This window comes from Peromyscus leucopus, chromosome 11, assembly GCF_004664715.2.
Source record: "Peromyscus leucopus breed LL Stock chromosome 11, UCI_PerLeu_2.1, whole genome shotgun sequence".
In the NCBI taxonomy this organism is placed as follows: Eukaryota; Metazoa; Chordata; class Mammalia; order Rodentia; family Cricetidae; genus Peromyscus; species Peromyscus leucopus.
This window is the reverse complement of record NC_051072.1, coordinates 64,337,357-64,359,347: the sequence shown is the minus strand read 5'-3', so window position 1 is coordinate 64,359,347 and position 21,991 is coordinate 64,337,357. Positions and strand designations below refer to the sequence as shown.

The window sequence follows — 21,991 nt, the reverse complement described above, 5'->3', positions numbered from 1 at the left end:
TATAAAGTTCTTCCATGTCATACAAGATCTTTGGATCTTTGCTTGTATATGCAAAGTCTGCTCCAACACTAAGCTTTTCCACATTCTCTTTGTTTTTTAGATTTTATTTATTTTTATGTGTTTAGGTGTTTTGACTGCATTTATATCTATGGACCACATGCATTCAGAGCACCCAGGAGCCAGATGAGGTATTAGACACCCAGAAACTGGAGTTCCAGTTGAGAGCTCTATGTGAGTATATGGAGCTCACCAGGCCCTCTTAGCCACGGAGCTACATCCCCAGGCCCTTTTGCACATCTTTAACTTTTTCTGCAGGTGTGTTCAAAGTCAGTCAATAGTTTTTCATTAAGATGTTGGATTTTTTTTATCATGACAAGAGCAGCAAACACTGGAATAAGTCATTAGTTTCCAACTATAGAGACTCATACTTCCCATGGCCAAGAGGAAAGAGAAATTCTCTTTGCCAAAGTTTCCTGTCTGTAAAGTGAGCATGATGATGTGTAACAAGGTCTTACAGGAATTAAATGGGTCCATGAGCACAGAGCACCTCACCACATACAAGGAGGGCTGAACTTGGTATCCTTGAACAGTCAGAAACCTTTGATTTTGCATTTTGTGAGGAAGTTCTAGGAAACATCTCAAAATTACCAGAATAATCCTACATTATCTTAAGAGTCAAAGGCATTAAAGGCAGCTTTACACTTGTATTTTATATTTCCACAGTTTCAAAAAGTACTTATAGTATATTTAAATAGTTTCAACTAAAATCACTAAAGATGGTATTAGAAAATAGTACATTTATTTGTTTCTGGAATTTTCTGAGTTTTGAAATGTTGGTTAATAGTAAGTAATTGTTTTAAGTTTTATTTATTTTTATTTTGTGCATATGCGTGTTTTAGTTGCATGTATGTCTATATAGCACATACATGCCTATTATCTATGGAGACCAGAAGAGGGTATCAAATCCTCTGGAACTGAAGTTATGAAAAGCTGTAAACCACCGTGTGAGTACTGGGAATTGAACCTCGGTCCTCTTGAAGAACAGCAAGTGACCATAATCACTGAGCCATCTCTCAGTCCCAATAGTAAGACATTTCTTGAAGGAAATTGTAATCTGTCTCCCTGAAGACTAAACTTGAATGGCAGGGGTAGGTCTTAAAGCTTACTGACATAAGGTTAAACATTTAGTCATATCTTAAGTAATATTAGTGTATTTATTGTTATAGACTGGGCCTTGGTAAACATTTTATATTAGCCTATCTAATAACCATCTTAGAATATTTACTGTGTGGGTATGGTCCCATTATGTATGTATGTTTGCCAAACAATTCTTACGTCTTTGCTGGGCACACAGTAGGTATTTTCAATATGATACAAGAAAGTGGCAAAAACCATATGTGGTGGCTTTGTGACTGTGAATCTTAAGCTTTAGACACAACATGTGGGTTTATGAATACCTTTTATGTTCAAATTACTTGATTTTGAAATGAGCAGATTGGAAATCCTTTATGTTTATCATGATCACCTTAATAAAAAGTATTTTATGACACTGAATAATTTTTGTGTCAGTCAAGAAAGTATAATACTCCCTTATGGCTCATGTAGAACTCTACATAACCAGTTGACTGACACGGAGACTCTTAGGAAAGTCTTTCACACAGATATTTACACAGTGAATGTGATTTTTTATTCCAAGTAATGTCAGTTTTTAGTCAAAGTCTAATCTTTGGATTTTTTATCAGTTTGCTTCCCCCATCAGTGTATGATGGATGTATTTTCAATGTCAACACGTGTGCATGCCCTTGAGCTAAGTGACCGTCTAATAGTGGCAGTTATTATGAGGAGACAGGGAGACGACTTTTGCCTTTAGAAGGTATTTTGCATTCACTTAAGGTTACTCTATTCTCTGCAGAATAAGAGCTGTTACATAAGTAGAAAGCTATATTCCTGCTAAATCTGTAGACGTAGCTTTGTTTTGCAGTAAGGCAAAGTTGGTATTCTCAAAAAAGGGAGATTGTGAACTTGTGGCCAGCGTGAGCCACATTTCTCTACCCTGCCTTTAAAAGCAGAAGTTTGGCCTCCAAACACAGATCATTAGTTTAAAATCAGACAGATCATATCAACCACCTCCTTGGAAATTTCTTATTAATGGCAAATTATTCTATCTCTGTGAAAGTTTTGATAATAAAGGAACAAAAATCTTATATAAAGTATTGTATGTGGACTTTAATTACATCACTCTGTGACTCATACTAATTAATAATTTTAAGTTTATAAAATGGGATTTATTTGTAGGATAAGTTCTTAACCAATGTGCTTTGTATATGGAATTTATTTGAATTAAGTTTTGTAATTTAGATATTTGTTAGTATGCAAACTACATTTGAGGAACCTTTTGTAATGTGTATGTGATCTAGCTCATTATCAAAAACAAGTGTAAATGTAGATGGTAAGCAGAGTAGAAATAGGGATCTTAAGTGAGTTACAGATGCCACCTGATCATGCCTTCTAACTAATTAGATTTCTCCAAAGCCTGCTAAAGTTCTAACTAGAGGTCCTGAGATTATTTCTTAAGCACATTTGTTTTAGAAATGAGTTGCCAAATGGGAAAAAGAAAAGTGGTAACAGGGGAAGTTGGCATGGAGAATTGTTGCTGCACTCAGCTCTTTTGATCTTCTTCTAAATATAGTTTGAAAATGCTGTCCAGGTCAGCTGATGTCAGCAGGGCCCTTCACGACTGCGTCCCTCCTCAGTCATCCCAGCCACATTTGTAATGAATGTGTGTGGAACACAGCAGCTGTATTACAATATCAAATCAGGAATTAAAGTTGTCAATCCTCCAAATATTTTTAACATATTGTTAATCTCAAGCCAGGACTGTACTGGTATTTCAGGGCTGAAGCAGTAAAGTTTTAAGAGCGATGTCTCTTACTATTATGTCTTATTATAACATACTAGAATATCATTTATTCTTTGATAGAGTGATTTATATCATTTAAATATAAGCCCTGAAAAGGAGATGTGTTCATCTATTTTTACTCTAAGAACATAAATATGTCTGTTACACTCTATCAGTAAATGAATTCAGAAGCCAATATGTCTACATGCTCTAATTTCTTCTGTAAATGATGAATAATATTGATAAATGAAAATTACAAATCTGCAATAGAGCTTACTACTGAATGCTAAATCATTCTGTTACTAACTCCGTGTTCCAATGACATTTTCTAGATTTAAAAAAAGTCATTCCCATATTTCAAAATATTTTGTGTCTTCGCAGCAATGTGAGCAAATACGCACTTGAGGGAAAGCTCACAATTACAGCCACACATAATTCCCCTTGGGAGTCAAAGGACCCTTTTCAAAAACAGCCCAAAATCTTTTAAATGCAGTGTTTAAGATCTTCTTTCCTGCCAGACTATATCCAGTCCATGTGCATGTTACAATCAAAATGGAAGGGAAATGGAAAGGATTTCTTGCATCCATATTTTTAAAAACTCCTTCATTCACCTTGATTTGTCAGTGCGCATTACGAAGCTGGTCATTATGCAGGAGAGACGAGGAAGGCAGCTCTAACTCGTGTGACTGACACACACCAAGCATGGCCATTAATACAAACTGCCAGTGACCTGGGAGACATCACAAGCAGTCTCCTTGCAGGAATGAACTGTATTTTGAATGATATTTCCCCCGTGTTGGGTTCTCCTTAGAACTTCACTGATTAATTTTCTTTAGTTCTAACACAAACACTTATGAAGTTATCCCCATACTGATTTTCTTCTCTTTGCTCCCTCATCTGACAGTTTACTGGAGTGCATTACTGCTCTCACTTTCTGTCGGGTGGGGAACTACCATTTGTATTTGGTAGCACTTTCAGAAAGAGTATAGTTATATGTCTACAGTCAAATATTATTATGCCCATCATAATCAAGTTCCAAAGTTCAGAAAACACACACGGGAAAGACATAGACTAATTTGATAAAACAATTACTATTAAAAGGTTAGCTTTTACTTGATAAAAATGTTCAACACCAAGGGCTGAAGAGATGGTTCAGCCAATGAAATTCCTGCTTCCCAAGCCTGAGCACCTGAGTTTGAGCCACAGGACACATGGAAGTTAACTCAGACTTGTAATCCCCAGCCCTGGGGAAGCACAGACAGGTGGATCCTAGAGCCCGCTGAACAGCCAGGCTAGTTTAATGGGTGGGCTCCAGGTAATAGAGACCCTCTCTCAAAAGTGGTGGGCATTTTTCTGAGGGTAACACATGCACACACACTCACATGTACACACACATCATGATAAATTATCACTACAGGATTTAAGTTATATAAAATATGTTTTTCTCAAAACTTCTGAGATATTTGCAGTAAAGTATCTGAATGCATCTTTGCTTATTTTCTGTTTCAGATGAATTTGTCACATAGGTCTAGAACTGTGATGGTCATTTAAAATCTGCAATAACATACCACTTAGTAGTAGATCAATGCTGAAAGACCTACATCATAAAGGTTGGTTTAAGTAAAAAGGCTTTGAGTGGGTTATGATTTCTTACATTCAGTTGTTTGTATATCATACTTCTATATAGGAAATAATCAGTGACTATAACAGGAGAATGTATACCACTAGTGTGGTTCCATTTAAAATCTGCTCCTTCCAGCTGTGGAAAACAACATTTACAGGTGCCACTACATTAGAGAATAAGATAATTGTTCATTCCAAATTTTGGCATGCTTTCAAATTTAATCAATTGGTACAATTAAAGCAGTCATTGGTCAATGACATATTTTAGTATTTCGTGTCTCAGAGAGATGCTTGCAATTAGTGGGTCATTTCAGGTGGACCACGTGAATTTTTTTCACACACAGCACCCTCAGGAATTTCTTGTTAAGAGAGAGACAGAAGTGGATCAATTCATGTGACCCTTCTCCAACTCCTTATAAGAGGCCATGTACAACAGCAGGAAGCAATGTGTCCTTTGGGCCGTATAGCCCAAGGTCATGGGCGGAGCAAATACCACTACAAATTCAGCTTCTTATAGTTCTTGTTTATAGTCCTCTGTGAAGCAGGGCTGAACAGCCAGAGTTCTTAGTATATTTAAATTGCTATGACATGCCCTGAATAGAAAGTGGGAGGGACTTTATCCCTGGATATGAATTACAAGTAAATGAGGATTAGAAACCTATAACCCTAGCTAGAGTGGTGACTCGTGACTGTAAACCCAGCACTTAGGAGACTAAGCAGGAGAGGGCCAGCTTGGTTTGCACACTGATTTTGAGGCTGGCCTGAACTACAAGGCATGACCCTGCCTTTAAGGGGAAGCTAGAAGGAGCCCCCACCACCTATACCACTTTAAAATCATGTGCCACAGGTAAAAAGAATTGTCCCTGAATAGGCTGTATTGTGTTCAGGAATTCCATTTAAACCATAGAAAAACCTGAATTTGCTTGGATATTTTAGTGTGTTCTATTTAAAATACAAGTAAAACAAGAGTTGAATCTAATTTCAAAAATATGCCAAAAAAAAAAAAATTCCTAAACTAAATAGAAAACCCCTCTGATCTACTGAGAATCAAGCTTTGAGCTTTCTTTCCATTCAGATAGAAGCACAGATTATAGATTTACTTGAATTTGATTTCCGTCACTTTTAACTGACTGAGACCTTTGACACATAAGTTTCAGGCACAACATCATGAAAATTTTTCTTCAGAACAATACACATCCTCGGGCTTGGAGCAGCATGGCAGAAGTCAGAACCGAGGATCTGGCGTCAGCCTCCCGCACCTCAAGAGCCAGTTGTTAGTGTTTCTTGTGGTGAAAAGTTGGACCGCTTGTATATTTTCTCTGTGCTTCTATTTCTTCAACAGAAAAATGCTAAGTAGTATGAGGTGGTAGCCTGAATTTACCCAGATAGCCTAGCTAGTTGAAACAATAAAAAGAGTGTCCTAAGGACATGGTCATTCAGTGTGGACACTACAGCCAGGATAAAGAACAGTGTTTCAGAGAAATAAACTGTCAAGAACAAATTAGGGGGGGAAATGCCAAACTGTATTCTTCTTTCTTCCCTGTGTTTTTAATCTGAATTTGAATTTCTTAGCATAATAGTCTGGCACAGAAAGCTGTGGCTATTCGGCAACAAATCATAAATCGCAACATCTTTACTTAGAAACATGTATATTATCTAGTTAATATATCATAACCTATAATAAAGAAATTGAGCCAGGCAGGGGTAGCGCACATCTTTAATGCCAGCACTTGGGAGGCAGAGTCAGGCGGATCTCTGTGAGTTTGATGCCAGCCTGGTCTACAGAGCGAGATCCAGGACTGACACAAAAACTACACAGAGAAACCCTGTCTCGAAAAACAAAAAAGAAAAGAAATTGGGTGTTAGAAAAACATGAAATTCCCAAATTGAATTTTGGAATTATGGAAAGCACAGCTTTAATGTAATTGTGTAACAAATGTCTGCCTTATAATTGATTTTCTTACAGTGTGTCAACAGAATTGAAAAAATAGACATTGCTTTCTTTTTTAGCTTAATTTTAAAATATAGGATTTCAATGAGGGAGAAGGTTGTTATAAAAGTTAAATAGTATATACATATGCAGTGTTTTAAGGGATAGTGAACCTATTTATGTTTGTCTATGTAGGTGCAGAATAAACTTAAAGGTTTAGGAAAAGGTGAAGGGCTAATGGAACAAGAAACTCAAATGGGAATCCTTTTCTTGTCCTTAGGACGGACACACACACACACACACACACACACACACACACACACACACAAACAAACACACGGAAAACAAGCTGGAGAGAGTTTGCAAAATAATGCATCCAAATTTTCAGAAGCTGAAATCAGACAGTGTCTCAACACCACATATACTGGAAGCTTGTGAAGTACTGGTGCACGCTCTGTCTCCATCACGTCCTCCTAGGCAGCACAGGCAAAGGACATGATGCTCACTATGGACGTTGGCCATAGGCATCATCATGTGTGCACTCCAGTTCAAATACCCCACTGTCAGAACTGTACACACCAATAATTTCAAGACTTCTGGAAAAAGAAAATCATCTCTAATAATGCAGAAAATTTTTTCACTTAATTTCATACTATTCTCTTTTTTAAAAAATTCAGGAAATTTTGTCACTTAATTCCATGCAATTCACAGAATGATGTCGCCCCATGTATATAGCACAGCATGAGGTCATTTCACGGCCTTAAAGGTGAAAAGTAAGCCAAGTTAACTTTACTTATTGGAGTCAACTGAGATTGTAACTTGGAATATCACCTTTTTCTAAAATGATTACTATTATTTAGACTCCCATACATAACATGAAAATTTTACCTAGACACCTGACACTCTGATAAACACCTAGCTACACAGATAGTTTCTGTTTTATCTCACTGTTTCATCCTCCTGAGAGTTTTTCCAACACATTTAATGAAAACTAAAATTGTGACAAAGAAATCATCACTGTATTTCCCACTTCTTTATTTACTGTAATTTCACAGCTTATTCTGTATTCATAAATTCTGGAGAAAGGGTTTTTCTCATTGTGTATCTTTTACTTTATTTTTTATGTGATTGATGTCTGAAATTGCACTCCATTGCAATCCACTATCTTTTATTATATGATAGTCATTGATCACTAGCTCTCATCTGAATATAATAGAAATATCTAAATATTACTGTCACAGATCACTCAGTTGCATAACACCCGGAAACATGAAATCTCATAGCCTTCCTTTATGTATTCAGGGTTTTTTTTTTTTTTCTCCCTCATTCTTCAAATGAAGCTGAGACAAATAGTTTTCATTAATGTTTTTCATCAGACCTGGTAACTGCCCAAGTTTTCACAATATTCTAGGTTCCAAGTACAGGCACAAATTAGAGATCTGAAGACCTTGGCTGCAGAAAATGTGTACTTTAACAGAATAGACTTCAGGATTTAGGTATACTACAAGACACCCTTGGAAAAGTTAGTGTGGAATGTAAAGGGTGGCACAACAGGCCAGAGAACGCTATAGTTTAGATCAGAAGCCCTACCGAGAAAGGAGCTGATGGGTTTCTGGAGATGGCTCTGAGTGGAGAGTGGAAGCAAAAGAGAATTGCGAGAAAGGCAGTGTGTGAACATTCTATGATGTGGTAAAGGCTTGAATTCAGGTAAAGAGAGGAAAATGGAGACACTCTTCATAAATGTGCTTAGTTTCACCCAAATACCAATAACACCAGCTGTTTCCCCCATTAATGAATTCCCCCATTATGAATGAACATAGATAGGTAGCACAGGGACTATGAATTCTACGACAGCATAAACCTTTGCCAGTTCAATCACACATGTACCACACAGGACAATCCCTAGAACAGCAGTTACTGTAAAAATGCCACTGAGTTAAGGAATGAATAAAGTGTTGCTTTGATTTGTCTTTTACCTTTATTGACCAGCAACATGAACTTGTGTTTATGGCCACATGAAATCTAACGCAAGTATGAGCAATGTTCAGAAGCAAGCGACACTCAGAAATGAAGATCTCAGGAATTCCTCCTCCTGGGAAGGTTTGGTTAAGGTCACCTCGTTGCTAGAATTTTTGCTATTACTGCTGTTGCAAGTCCACAGGCTACTTACTGGCTTAAAAAGTTTTAAATAAAACCTAATAGGTAAATATCATAGCGTATCATATCTGTTTTTTCTTCAGGAAAATGAAAGATGACCCAGTCAGTAGCTTTCTTCTTTCCAAATTTAAATCTAATCTGTGTGATTTCCATGATAAGAACTCAGAGCACAAGCACAAAATGAATACAGCATCATTTGATAATAATAATTGCTCGATGGGAAGACTTTCTTATTAATAATGAAGTATAAAGGAAAAGTAATAGAATTAATCTCAGTTTTCCAAGATTCTTGATTTTGTTCTGGATGACAACCTCATCCATCAGCGGAGAAAATACCTCCCAACCACACAAATTTTAGTGGGAGCTACAGAAACAACGAAATCAATACTTTAGGGCATAACTTTAAATGGCTAAAGAATCTTGCACAATTAGAGTGTCTTGAAAGATGGGATAGAGGAGTTGGCTGAAAACAAGCCCGGCACGGGGAAGATTGCAAAATTAAAATAGGTGGGACAGCCAACAGTGCTTTAAATGAGTCAGGGGAGTGTTGAGGCGATGCTTGCTGCTGCGTAGCCTCAGCTGGCCTCAGACTTCATGCCTCCACCCCTGAGATGCTGGAATTACAGGCATGCACCACCACACCCAGCTCCAACGGCTTTTCTTTATGACTATGTATATTTTGGGATTCTCGAGCTAAAGGCAAGTACATAATTTGAAAGTAAGAGCCTTAACAATGGGAGAGGGGGGATTGAAGTAAGGAAAGGGTTAAGAGAATAGGTGCAATTCAATCCAGGCTTCAAGTGTAGCAAAGCAGGACATGTCTGCCAAATGTTGCTTTCTGTGCAGGGGGGCAGAAAAGAGGAGAGAAGGCAAAGTATTCTTTGAGGGATTAGCTGAAGGGAAGAATTTCCTGGGTCAGAGCTGTGAAATATCAAAATAGTTTGCTGAGGAAGGTTGTGTTGCTCCTTTTCCGGAAGGTCTTAAAAATAGGAGAGGTGGGATCTTTGTGAAATCATTTCTGTATGGCATTATCTGGAGGCGGGAAAGAGGATATGACTGAGTCCAGCAGCTGCCAATGTTAACACCTACAATGTCTCACCTGGGCTGAATGGAAACACAAATAATATATTTCCACTATGAAAAGAGGACACCCCTCTCTAATTTTTTTCTTGCTTGGCAATTTTTTTCTTTCTGGTAAAGATCTATTTTAAGAAAAGAGAAATGTTAGAATCTATCTTCAGACTCTCCCTGGTAATATTGATATCGACTAATGTTTACAAAGGAATTGATAAATGTTGCTGTATTTTTTGTTTCTCTAGTTTATAACACAGAAGAGATAAACTCTTTAGATAACCTTGAATTTTAGAATCCTGAAAAAATGTGGACAATTAACTACTATGTGAACTAGTTACTTAATGACAATGTCCATTTTCCTAAGTATCTAAGGTAATTAATGCTTGTCAATGTTTCCCCTTCTGAAACACTTTTGTTACTAGATGTACCCATAGGCCAGGGACACTAATATAGAAATTGTCACAGGGCTCTTTTCACTTTGGAAGGCAGTGTTTGCCAGGTGGATCATTATTTTTGACCTAGAAATATCAAGATTTCTTGTTTACTGAAAGCTCTCTTGGAGTGCATGCAGTAAAGAAGCGACCATCTTGATCTTTCAATTGACGTCTTACGTTAAATTCAGCCTTGATATAATCTACCTGTATCACCTATATAGTGTTACAGTGGCCTTGACCCACGGTTGCCTTTCGTTAGTACAATAGCATGTGTCAATATATGAATGAATATGTATGTGCTTCTTCTCTCTGCCCCGTGTGGCGGTCTGCCTGTGAAAACAGGGAAAGGGCTGACACAGGCTGAACATATACAAACTCTCGCTTCCTCCTTCTCTATGGCCTTGAAAACACAAGACTGCATAATATACTGTATGAAACAAACTTATGTAATGCACCAAAGTGTGATTTTACAATAACTTAAAATCATATTGCTAAATGTACCAACCGTTGTCAGTTAATTTTTTTATATTAGAAATGTGTATTATAAAGCTGGTCACCGTAAAATTACTTCTACAATAATGCTATTGTAAAAGTGCTAGAAAAGTGCCTAACTAGACTCGGAGCTCTCAAACACATAGAATTCTGAAGAAATGGGTAAATGTATGAATCCTGAGGTAGAAACTCCACTGCAAATAGAGGGGTACTACATCAGACCGTGATTGGAAGAGATGAAGGCAAGGGGGACACAGACAGCTGAAGGAAGAGCAAGATAAGCATCAAGGGGCCAGGCATCAGGCTGAGTAATGTGAGAATTGATTAGGTCTGGTTTAGAAGCCGACTCAAGGCGCTCTACAGGATAGCCAGACACCTGCTCAAGCCTTGGAGAGACGATGTCTGTCATAATAGGTGGAATTCTCATAGTCACCAGAAGTCAAAAAAACTCTTCCATTCCATTGTCAAGATGGCTCCTATTTTTCTAGATTTTCTTCTGTGGCAAACCCTTGCTCATTTGTGTGTCTTTACCTGTGGTGAGTAGCCTCCTTCATTTGCACAAGGTGGAAACAGCCAATGCTGCTGACCTTGTTGTTCCTAATAACAAAAGCAGATATCCAAATCTAGTGTCATTCTGTTTCCCTGCTAGTAAGTGAGTAAACTCATTTTTGTTATCAAGAAAAAAAAAAAAAGAATATAGATATAATCCCTCTGAACATCACGGTTTTTGAGCTGACTTTAACTTCGTAAATATTCTTGAAAGCTGGGCTTGGTGGCATGTGTTTTTAGTCCCAACATTTGAGAGGCAGATGCAGGTGAATCTCTTGTGAGATGGAGGCCAGCCTGGTCCACATAGTGAGTTTCAGTTCATCCAGGACTACATAGTGAGACCTTGTCCCCAAAAGGAAAAAAAAAAAAAATGTCCTTGAAAATTGCCCTTGCAGCATGGTGAAGTGGAGTGTAATTCAAGCAGAGTCCAAGACTAGATCTTATGTATGAGCTGAAATTAACCCTCCAAAACTGTGTGGAACACTGCAAAGTGCTCAACCTCCTGCTTTTTCTCTGTAAAATCCAAATGGTGCCATCTCTGTAGGCTGCTGTGAATCTCATAGTTAACGTAAGCACTAGTGCTTTAACATTTGGAAGTTTCTTAGCTATTGCCTATTTATTAAGCTTCAAAATAGGATTAGTTGCCTCAGGTACAGAATGCAACCTTGGTCTTGGCCACCTGTTTTGCTTGAGACAGAAGTGAACAAACATTTTAATAGAAAAAAATAGATATTTGTCCAGAAATTAAATCTATTGTTTTCTACCCTTCTAAGGGGTTATAGCAACCTCATATTTTTACACTGTTTTTTTTTTTTTTAATTTGTACCATTTAGGAACTTGAAAGGCATCTTAGAAATTGAACTCAGTTGGCTTGTGTGCCTGTAGAAAATGATACCTGAAGTTGCTGCCTGGCTAACAGGCATTCAGCTAGTAGGTAGCAGAAGCCAAGTTAGCTCTAGAAAGCACTTCTTCCCCTGAAACTCTGCTGGTTTGCTTTCAGTTCTTTGGATTTTAGGGAAAAATTACATTCTTTGACTGTTCAATATCCATTTATACTCTTGGTTTACATAAGCAGCTATTTCCTATATGTATCTCAAAAGTATGCTTTTTTTTGTAAAACTAGAAGAATGGTTCTCCATTCTTTCTGCATTTCTTCACTATGATGAAGATGACTATGCTGTCTTCCAGCTGAGTATCATTTTTCGGGGTGAACTCTACTCACCTGCCAGAGAGAGGACACTTGCCTCTTTACATAGAGACAGTGTTACCAGAGGATCACCCAAATAAACTGGGAAACGCTCTGGATCCTGGGATTCAGGAGGGCATGCAGCTATAGCACAGTTCTTTGGAGTCCATTTTGGGAAGCCTGTGTAAATTTGGTGAGATCTCTAGGGAGAGTCATGAACTTGCCTATATCTATGAGTATTTTCTTTTAAATTCCAGCTTAGAGAAAATCAGGATGAAATAACAGCTCAATTTAGTAATTTCTGATCTCTACTACCAGACTTTTTTCTACAGAGAAAGTACTGTAATACTTTCCATTTAGTATTATCTGCCAGGGATGAGTTGAGCTATCCTTGAAAACAGCCCGGGACAGAATGTGTAGACATGCCGAGATAAGGAGCCTCCTGGCAGGCCTTGGGCTCCAGGAGCTGTCTCCTCTCAACTCTGGCCCAGACGCCGCTCCTCCACAGCCTGCTTGCTCAACCCCTGCCTGGATATTAGAGAGGAAGCATTTTGCTTGTCTGAGGACACCTCTATTCCTAGCTCTTTGACAGTTTCTCTCGCCATATTTACCCTCAGTTCTAAACATGTGGAGAAGGAGATAAAGAAAGGTGGTGAGATGAAAAAAAAAAACTGGGGTGGGAATGCTGCAAGAGGCGAAACGCCCTTTGCACGCCTATCTTGTATGCAGTCGTGACCGGTTTTAGGGCCACATAAATGTACCCTAAAGGTCATTTTAGTAGATAGGGGAGAAAGGAGAAAATGCAATGTAAAGTATTGGTTAGTGTTAAGCATAATATTAAATGTAAGTTTTTCCTATAAAAAAAAACATTTATTTCATGACGGGGGAGAGAAAAAATAGTTTCTGTCACCTAAGAACTTCTCTGAGTTTGTGATTTTTCTTCAGGACCCTTGACCTCATAGTAAGTGTTAATTTGGGTTATGTGGCAAGTTGTATAACTTTGTTTGAAGCTCATCGTGTTCATGAGATAAGAGAGTGGCCTATAGTAAAGCATCATCAAGTTTGTTCAACTACCTCCAAAAACTGAGGGGGAGGAGGGACAATAAAAATGTATGCCTTACTTTTTATAAAGTTACCCTGCAAAGGGAAAAATTGTATCCGTCTGTTAAAATAGTGTAGTTCTTTCTTGGGCATCTCTGTGCTACAGCTTTTGAAATTAAAGTGAATCAATTTTCCTTTACTCTAACTTCATACTTATCAAGTTAGTCATAATCCTTCAATTTGTTTTTTTCTTTCCTATTAAAATGCTTTGATTTAAAAAGTAGTAGATAATTCAATTTGTCTTTTCATTTTTAGTTGGAAATTAATCTGTTTGGCTTTAGGCTATGTAACATCTCTCACTAGATGGGCTACTCAAAGGTACATGAGTATTTCCATTACAGGAGACACCCCGATTTTCAGATATTACTGAGATCGTAATCAAAACTCTGCTGGTTGTATTGATGTTAGGTCTTTTGGAAGAGAAAATAAATCAACTTAACAAATGACTAAGTTATGCTAGTAATGTTGTAAGCCTTTTTACTCACAAAGAAAAAAATTTATACAATACAATGATTTGCATTTACAGAGATCTTGAGTATATTGCCATACTGTTCGTGGCGCTATCCATACTTACAATTGAAAAATAAAGGGATGCTCCTGAGAAGGATTTCAACCAGTTGAAAATGTTTTCGCAAAGTAACTACATATTGAGGAAAGAAGTGTCATTCAATTCAGTTGATGTCAATTTAGAGGCCATTGACTTCACAGATTTCTTAGGGCTTTAAAGTACTATATTTTTTAAATTACATAGCACACTGATAAAAAGAAGTTTGCACAATGAATTTATTAAATTCAATTTCATTCAAATGAATTTTATAAGTGAGTGGGGCTCTATTTTATGCAGTAGAATGAGTAAAGCATTATCCCCACCACTTAGATGAGGATACCAAAGTTCAGGAGACTATAATTTACCAGAGCTTAAAACACCTGTGACAGGAGAAGATGGGTGTGTTCCTCATCACAGACACCTCGCTTTGTGTCTTCTAAAGTAACACTGTCCTAATAGGCTATCGATTAAATGTCCACCTCCTCCCTTCTGTACCAGCTGACCAGCCGACCATCCTGAGTAGTTCTCTCCAAATCATCATAATGGGGAGCTCGTGCATTGACACGAGTCCTAGTAGATGTACATACAAGGTTCGTGGGGCCCATACCCTCTTTACTGCATTCCCAATGATTTCCCTGGCGTTGAGCGACCGTGATTCATGCCTGTTGGTCTCTGTGACTAACAATCAGACATTTTCATGTATATTTAAACACCATGATTTTGGCCCATGGTGTCCCAGGCTTAATGACAATTAAACTAGAATTTGATTTTTTTTTTTTATGTAGTCCAAGCTAAAGTCTAGTTTAAAATGTGCTAGCAGAATGCACCAGATGTGTTACAGCAATCAAACTTCTCCAGATCTGGGGCTGAGAGCTGGTACTGCATCCTCGTGGAAGGTCTCTCCTGCCTGCTCCACCTTAATCTCCTTTCTGAAGTCTGCTGGCGCCCTTGCTGACCACCACTCCTGACAAAAGTTCTCAAGTGTTAAATCCGCATGTTACACAGCCCTGGCATGTTTTGCAGTGCCGAGAGCCTGGTTGTCCTGGAGTTTTGCACAGATAAAGGAAGGATACAGTTCTGAGAGGAATGCAGTAACTACAAAGTGCATCCTGAAGGCCATTTAGCTCACAATGAAGGTCTGTGTTTTAAAATAGCTCTATAACAAAGTAACTACAGAGTTTTGGCAAGAGCTCCAACTATTTATAGAACTGAGTAAGGCGTGGTAAATACTGCGGCGGTACCCAGCTCTCCCTTGCCATAACCCCAAACTTATAAGAAGTACTGTAATTATATTTTTCTACTTTGAAAAAAAAAATCATAGTAGCCATTATCAGTTTAGCCATACGGAAGCTTGGGCTGAGATTTCTTTTTTAAATGCATAGTTTTGATTTTCAACAGCTGCACTGGATCTTTAATCATATATTATCTTTATGAAGCCTTTTTCTAACATATGTTAATTGGCTGTTTTCTGTGACAAATTATGAGCTCTTACTTTGATGAGGTTCAATTGCAATCATGTTGCAGTCGAGTACGGCAAGTTTCCACCCCTGCTGGCTCCTCAAACCACTACAAACATCCGTGCGCGTCACTGCAGTGCTGAGTAATGGCAGGATTGGGGCTGGCTGATTTTGCTACAGATTTTTTTTTTTCCACAGGATATTTTCAGCTTCTTTGTACTAAATCTGTTGCAGGGTTTGCCCTTTTTAGCAGACGCATGCTCTAAAATTAACATCAAATCTTATTGGAGATTACTATAATACAGTGAGGAATATTTCATAATACAGCACCCCAGCGTCTGTTTTGCTTTTTACTGAAATTTCAGAACATTTATTACACATTTTTAATGTGTAATTATCAGTCAGTCGTAAATTTGACTAGTATTTGCTACATCATCAGCATTTTGTAACAGACATTTCGAATGTGCCTCCTTGGAGGAAAGTAAGTTATATAGGGGATGGTGAGACTGATGATAGTCAGCTGTTATAAAGAAATTGTACTTCCATGTTTTTTCTAGGTGTTGACAATTATATTGGAATTTTAAGAATTCTGTTGTTCGTTATATTCTTTTTTTTTTTCTTCAGCATTGAATCTATCAGTCAAGTAATGAAAACAATGACGTGCTCATCAAGGTTAACGTTCTCTAAGATGTATAACAGCCATTCCAGTTCTCTGTCCTAATGTCAACTTTTAATGTACGATTCAGATGAGCAGAAATGTTCTAATCCATCTGCTCTGAGAACTGTGACAGATAGCTTGTATCAAATACCAACAGATGATCAGTGATAGCTATAATTAGAACAGATACAAAAATGTGGTACATTTGTCTATAATCATGAGAAATTACTCAAGGTAATTGATTAAGGTCTTCCATGCCTGCATCAAACATCAGTGATATTGGGATTAATTTAACTGTTTCTGCCTCAACATCTCACATAAAGAGCTCTAGATAAACTGCAGTTCTCTGAGCCAAAGCCAGAGGTCGATTTCCATATAGGCATCAGGAGTTTAGATAAGATGAGCCAGATGTTAACGGAGCCAGATGTGAATAGGCACTGCTCTCCTCAGGAGGCTGTTTTTAATCAGCTATTTCCCTGGAGTAATGCACAGCCAATGAGCTCTAAATCCTGAGGCTACCTGCGTTCACAGGAAAGTCTGGGAACATCATTACAGGGCTTACAACTGAGCATATGGGAAAAAATTAGAGCAGAAATTAAGGGTAAGAAAGGTTAACTTCGTGAGTGTTACTTCGCTATTGCTTTAAAAAAAAAAAGACAGAAATAAAAAAGTAATTTTAAATGTTTAAAAATAAAAAGAGTCAACCCTAACTTCCAAATACAGATACAAATGAAAAGCTGATATTGGCTAATATTAACCAGACCTGTATAAAGGTATGTGTTATTTTGAGAACGTGCATGGGGAGTCGTCTTCATCTCATGTAAATAATCTTAGAGCATCTTTGTCTTCTGTGCGATCACATCTAGAGAGGTTGGCTTTGCAAGCCCTGTGTGGTCCTGCAGTGGGACTTCGAAGTCAATCTGTGAACTCTGTCTTGAACCAGCTTACACAAGGACATTTAGTTCCAGTTGATAAGACACATAGTTAATTGGCTTTAAGAAAATAAACCAAGGTAAAGAACAATGTGTAAATGAAACAGAGAGCTTGGCACTTGGCTGTAAGGAAGCCCGTGAGCCATGTGGCTTAATTGGGGCCAGTTGGGATCATTTAATGATTGCTGTCAAAAGATCAGATTTAATAGAAGACCACAGTGGGATAGAGTTAAACAAATTGTCGTCAGGCGTTTCAGATGAACAAAACCTTAATTAGGTTGATTAGGATGCTGTAAAGGAGATGAAGAGACAGGAAAAAATTGATGAATCACTGAATTCCATATTGAATCATATATAATATTGTCACAAATCTGTATTTTAAGGGACCTTCATGGCAGTTTGAAAACCACACATATTTACCTGCAAACTTTAATAGTTATCTAAAGTTTAATTACAAATTAAAAATAGGCAACATTCAGTTTAAATACCAGATAATTATTCAAGTATTTTTTACTTCAAATACAAGATGAACATTGGCTGGAGAATAGTGTGTCTTCCTGTTGTAAAGACATCTTTAAGTGTTGAGTTATTTGAGAAGTGAGTAATGGAAGTAGCAAATTACTTTTCAAGGACATAATTTTGATCATTTAATGTAATATGTGACTAAGGAGTGGGCTATGATCTTCACTTAGACTGACTTGTTAACCATTCAGGTCACAATTACTGTTTCTTTTACTGACAAGATTACTCAGATATCTTAAAACACACTCACTGTTTTATCTATCTCTTTAAAAAAGACTTACTTGTGTGCTTCCGCATGCTGTGCATGCATGTATACATACACACACCAAAAATCTGAAAAATGTGCCCAACACATACAAGCCTCCAAAAAGAAAACATTTATAGAATATTTCCATTTTAATCATTAAATATAATACATTGAAGATTGACAAAAAATACTTTTTTTTTCCCCTAAGAGAACATAAGATGCTTTTGGAATTTGATTTTTACCCTAATAAGATGAAAACGTATGTTAGCAACATGTACCACCTCAGGCAGAGCTGGCTTTGGAGACTGACAGCTTAGTTTCACTGCTGGTGGTGTATGGTGCTTGCTTAACTTGCTTTGTTCAGTAACAGCAGCAAAAATCCAGCTGCATGTGCTTGTGAGTGGTTACAGCTGGAGTGCAGAACCTGATGTGTGATGCTGCGCAGCAGCTCCAGCTTTGTGCTCAAGACACCAGCTTTTCCTTCCCGGGAAACCTTTCCACAGCCCTAACTGGCCTCTGGAAATGTGTGGCAGCCCCACTGTGCAAGTTTAGGAAAACAAAGACATGGTAGAAGTCTGCATTAATTACATAATCTGATATGGAAATACGAAAAACTGTCATGCCGCTGAGGAGTATGAGGCTTTTGACATATTTAGACCATTTGGAGTTTATTTTGGCTTGGAGAATGCAGGATGCCATTTTAACTACAGTAGGGGAAAATGTCCAAGACGGAATATGGCATGGGTAATTGTGACAGGGAAGCTGTGTTTCCTTATGTTTGTGAAATTGTTTGTAATGCTGTGCAGTTGTCTGGAGGTATGTTGCTCCTAAATTCTGGAGTTGTGTAAATATGATGATTTATGTAAGGGATAACGCCAGGTTAGGCCCTCTTATTAAATTAATCGCAGGGGTTTTCAAAATGAGCTCCGCTTTAGCCTTATTATATTTCTGACATACATTTCATCTCCTTCTGTCCTTGGGGAAAGATAGTAAAGTAGGACTGGAAGCATTCACATAGTTTCCAGCAGCTGTGGTCACTGGGAAATTGATGTATTTCCCTAGTTATTTCTACTCTTGCAGCCTGAAGCTCTTCCATGGCTGATACTTAAGAGAAAGTCTTTAATCTGTACGACACTGTACATTTGCCTTGACTTCATGCTTGTTGTTAACGATGTGAATGAAGTACTATGGGAAGTGGAATCTCCACGCTGTCTCTATGGGGATGACATTGTTCTCTTGCTACTAACCTTACCCCATAACTTACACATGAAAACCCACTCACAAGTGTAGGTAATCCATGTGCCTGGCACTTTCTGTTGCGTCCTATTTGATGAGGCTGGAACCATTTTTCAAATGAAAATGTTCCCAGTTTGAGGTAGGACATGGAAACTGTAAGTGTGGGATTTGATCCCCAGGCTTCAGTTATCTGGGGTCTAAGGCCCCCCAGTTTCCTAATTCACAGATTCATTCAGCTTTTACTTCTGTGTAAAATATTCTTATTTACCTATGAGATACTGTACAAAATGATAGAGAATAAACTAAGATTACCAGATTGTTTCTGTATAAGCAAAATATAAGAAAAAGTTCTCAGTGCTACTTATTAAAAATAGCTGGTAAATACCTCAGATGAGAGATACAGACCTTGATAAACAGAGTTCAGTTAACCAACTGGTAATGATTAGTTCCTACTGTTTACCCGATGCTAGGATAGAGCCTGGGACTACAGACTTAACATTTGATTTTTTTTTTTTTTTCTGGTGGCAAGTAGGAGACGGACTAGGTGCATGGAGAGTTTATCCAGGGGTAGCACTTCCTTAGGAGACTGGAACTGAGACAGAGGAAGGGTTGAGTACACACACAAGGTAGGAGGCATTCCAGACTGAAGGAATTGCAAATGCCCTGTGGTAGGAAGAAGGACAGGGGAGTAAGAATGTTAGTGTTTTGTTTATTTTTTTAAGCCAATTGTATTTGCTTTTTGTTATGTGTGTAATACTGTGATACTGACACTCTAAGATGATTCAGAGTTCATCATATTAATGCTAAATTTGATCAAAGAAATGAACGTTTGGCACACTGGTGTTTATCTAGAGAAAAAGAGCAGCCTCTTTATACTCTCAAGAAGATGCTCTTTGGCTATGCGGCTTTAAAATTAACTGCACTCTATTCTGTAATATACGTGGCAAACTTAGAAGAAAATGGAGTGATTTTCAGGACCAGAGAAATACTTCTCATCACACAGTCAAGCACTGCTAAGAATAATAATTGGGTTATTTCATTTGAAGCTCTTAAGGGAAAATAGGTATGTTCTGCTAGTTCTTTTTAACCAAAGTATAATTGCACGCCTCATATGTCTTTCAAACAAACCATAAAGTAGAAAGTTTAATGTATCTAAATGCAAGTAATGAGCGAAGCCTTCCACTTGCAGTGGGAGCGAATCACTGAATCACTTTACTCAGTAACGAACACAGGCTTACAGAGACAGGGCGTGCATCACTTTTGCCTCTTGCTGTACGTGGGGCTTCCATTTATGTAACAATGCTATTTCTTTTTTACAGCCTTAAGATTTACAAAACAAGGTTTATTTGAGGATGCTAATGGAGATGCAAATCCGAGTCAGTGGAAATGTCACTTGCAATCGGAATAAAAGAAATCAGAATTGTTTCCTTGCAAATTGACATTACATATTCTAACATTTTAGCCTTGTCCATAGCCTGTTTTTGTTTAAGTGACTGCACTGTACTTATTAGGAAAAAAAAAATACATGCTTTGCAAAGGTAATTTTAGCAGTAGAGAATTAATTTCTTCCCACATCTTTTAATGTGGCATGGGAGTCCCACTCTACGATCAAAACACATGACTGAAGGTTATGTTTAATTTCTAAATCAAAGTGTTGTGGGAAGGCGATTGAAATTTGATGATGACTCAGATCCAGTTGCTATGTGGCTTTCTTCCTACAGAAACTTTAGGGTAGATTGCCATTTCCATGTTAGAAAGAGCCAAGCAGTGATGAGATTAAAATAGTTTCACCATAGACTGAAAGTTTGTATTAGTCACTTTGAATGCTAATTGAATTTTTTTTAAGGTACCTTGAGAGTCTCAGTAACAAGAATTATTTTCTCACCACTTAATCTTTTTTTTTTTCCAGTGTGGGACTAAATAAATTATCAATGCATATTACCAACAAATATTTCTTTACTGCCATTACGATTCAGTTCTTTCCCGAAAGTTGTAATTTATGTATTTTGTTTCTTCGCTTGCATAGGAACCTTCATTTGCTCCAAATGTAAATTCAAAGTATGTGGCAACATTTACTAGATAATGTAATTTGGGTCAGGCATGGTAGATGGAAATGGAGATGTGGCTGCTGCTTCACCCATGTCAAGTTAGGTCTATTTGTTTTCTCATATTTATTTCTTAAGGTAATCACAACAAAACATTAACCTAGAACTGGAATGGCTTTTTCTTGTGTGTTTGAAAGACAGAAATCAGACACTCTGTGCCTCCGCTCTGCCTTTCCCTCGCTGTCCTTTATCTGAACCACTCCAAGGCCTGCTTGTGGGGTGTGCTGCACACCAGCCTGCCCTGCTCAGAGAAGGAAGTGGAGAGTTTTGGTTCCCATTTTACACTTGTGGAGCAGTTTAGGGAAGGAAGCACCTTTACACCTTTTATTGTTCGCGGTTGCTGACATCATATCCTTCCCTGCCCAGTCTGTGCGTGTTTCCTGCCATTCTGTCAAGATTCTCCTCTGTTACTGAGAGGGATTTGCTAAAGGGAAGGAGGGAGGAAAGGAAGAAGGCAAGAAAGAGTGGGAGAAGGAAGGGAGGGGGAGGTGTATGTCAATCAAGCCAGCTTGTTTGGAAATGAGGGAGCCTGTAGGACAATGATCTTTAGCTTTCCAGAAGAAATCCTCTGCGTGGGTCTCAAACCACACTTTGCCTTCATCTGTCTGCTCATGGCAAACTCCAAGTGAACAGAAGCCTGCCGTACTGAAGTTCCCCTTTTTAGTAAGCAGACGGGTTTTACCTTTTTATTTAAGTTGGCCAAAGAAGAAAAAGTGCAGACTGTAATGCCATAGAGTGTTCTCTTTCTTTCCTTCTTGTTCAAAGTTTTGATGGTTTATGTGTAACTGTCATTTCCAAGAATGGTTCCTTCATGTGAAAACTGTAGTGTCCAGAATAAGCCT

The 21,991-nt window shown here is 37.9% G+C and overlaps 1 protein-coding gene across 11 annotated transcripts in view; it reads left to right on the top strand.

Moving 5' to 3' along the window:
• The window catches only part of Mef2c (myocyte enhancer factor 2C), a 166,280-nt gene that overhangs the window by 48,651 nt on the left and 95,638 nt on the right, over positions 1-21,991 (top strand). The window contains exon 1 of one of the 11 annotated variants that reach the window (XM_037209543.1): positions 17,988-21,812. The exons of 9 other annotated variants lie outside the window; for them this stretch is intronic. The gene's annotated coding sequence lies outside the window, so the exon portion shown is untranslated. Of the gene's footprint in view, positions 1-17,987; positions 21,813-21,991 lie in introns of those variants that run through there. One more of the 11 variants, XM_028875643.2, reaches the window with a different exon arrangement.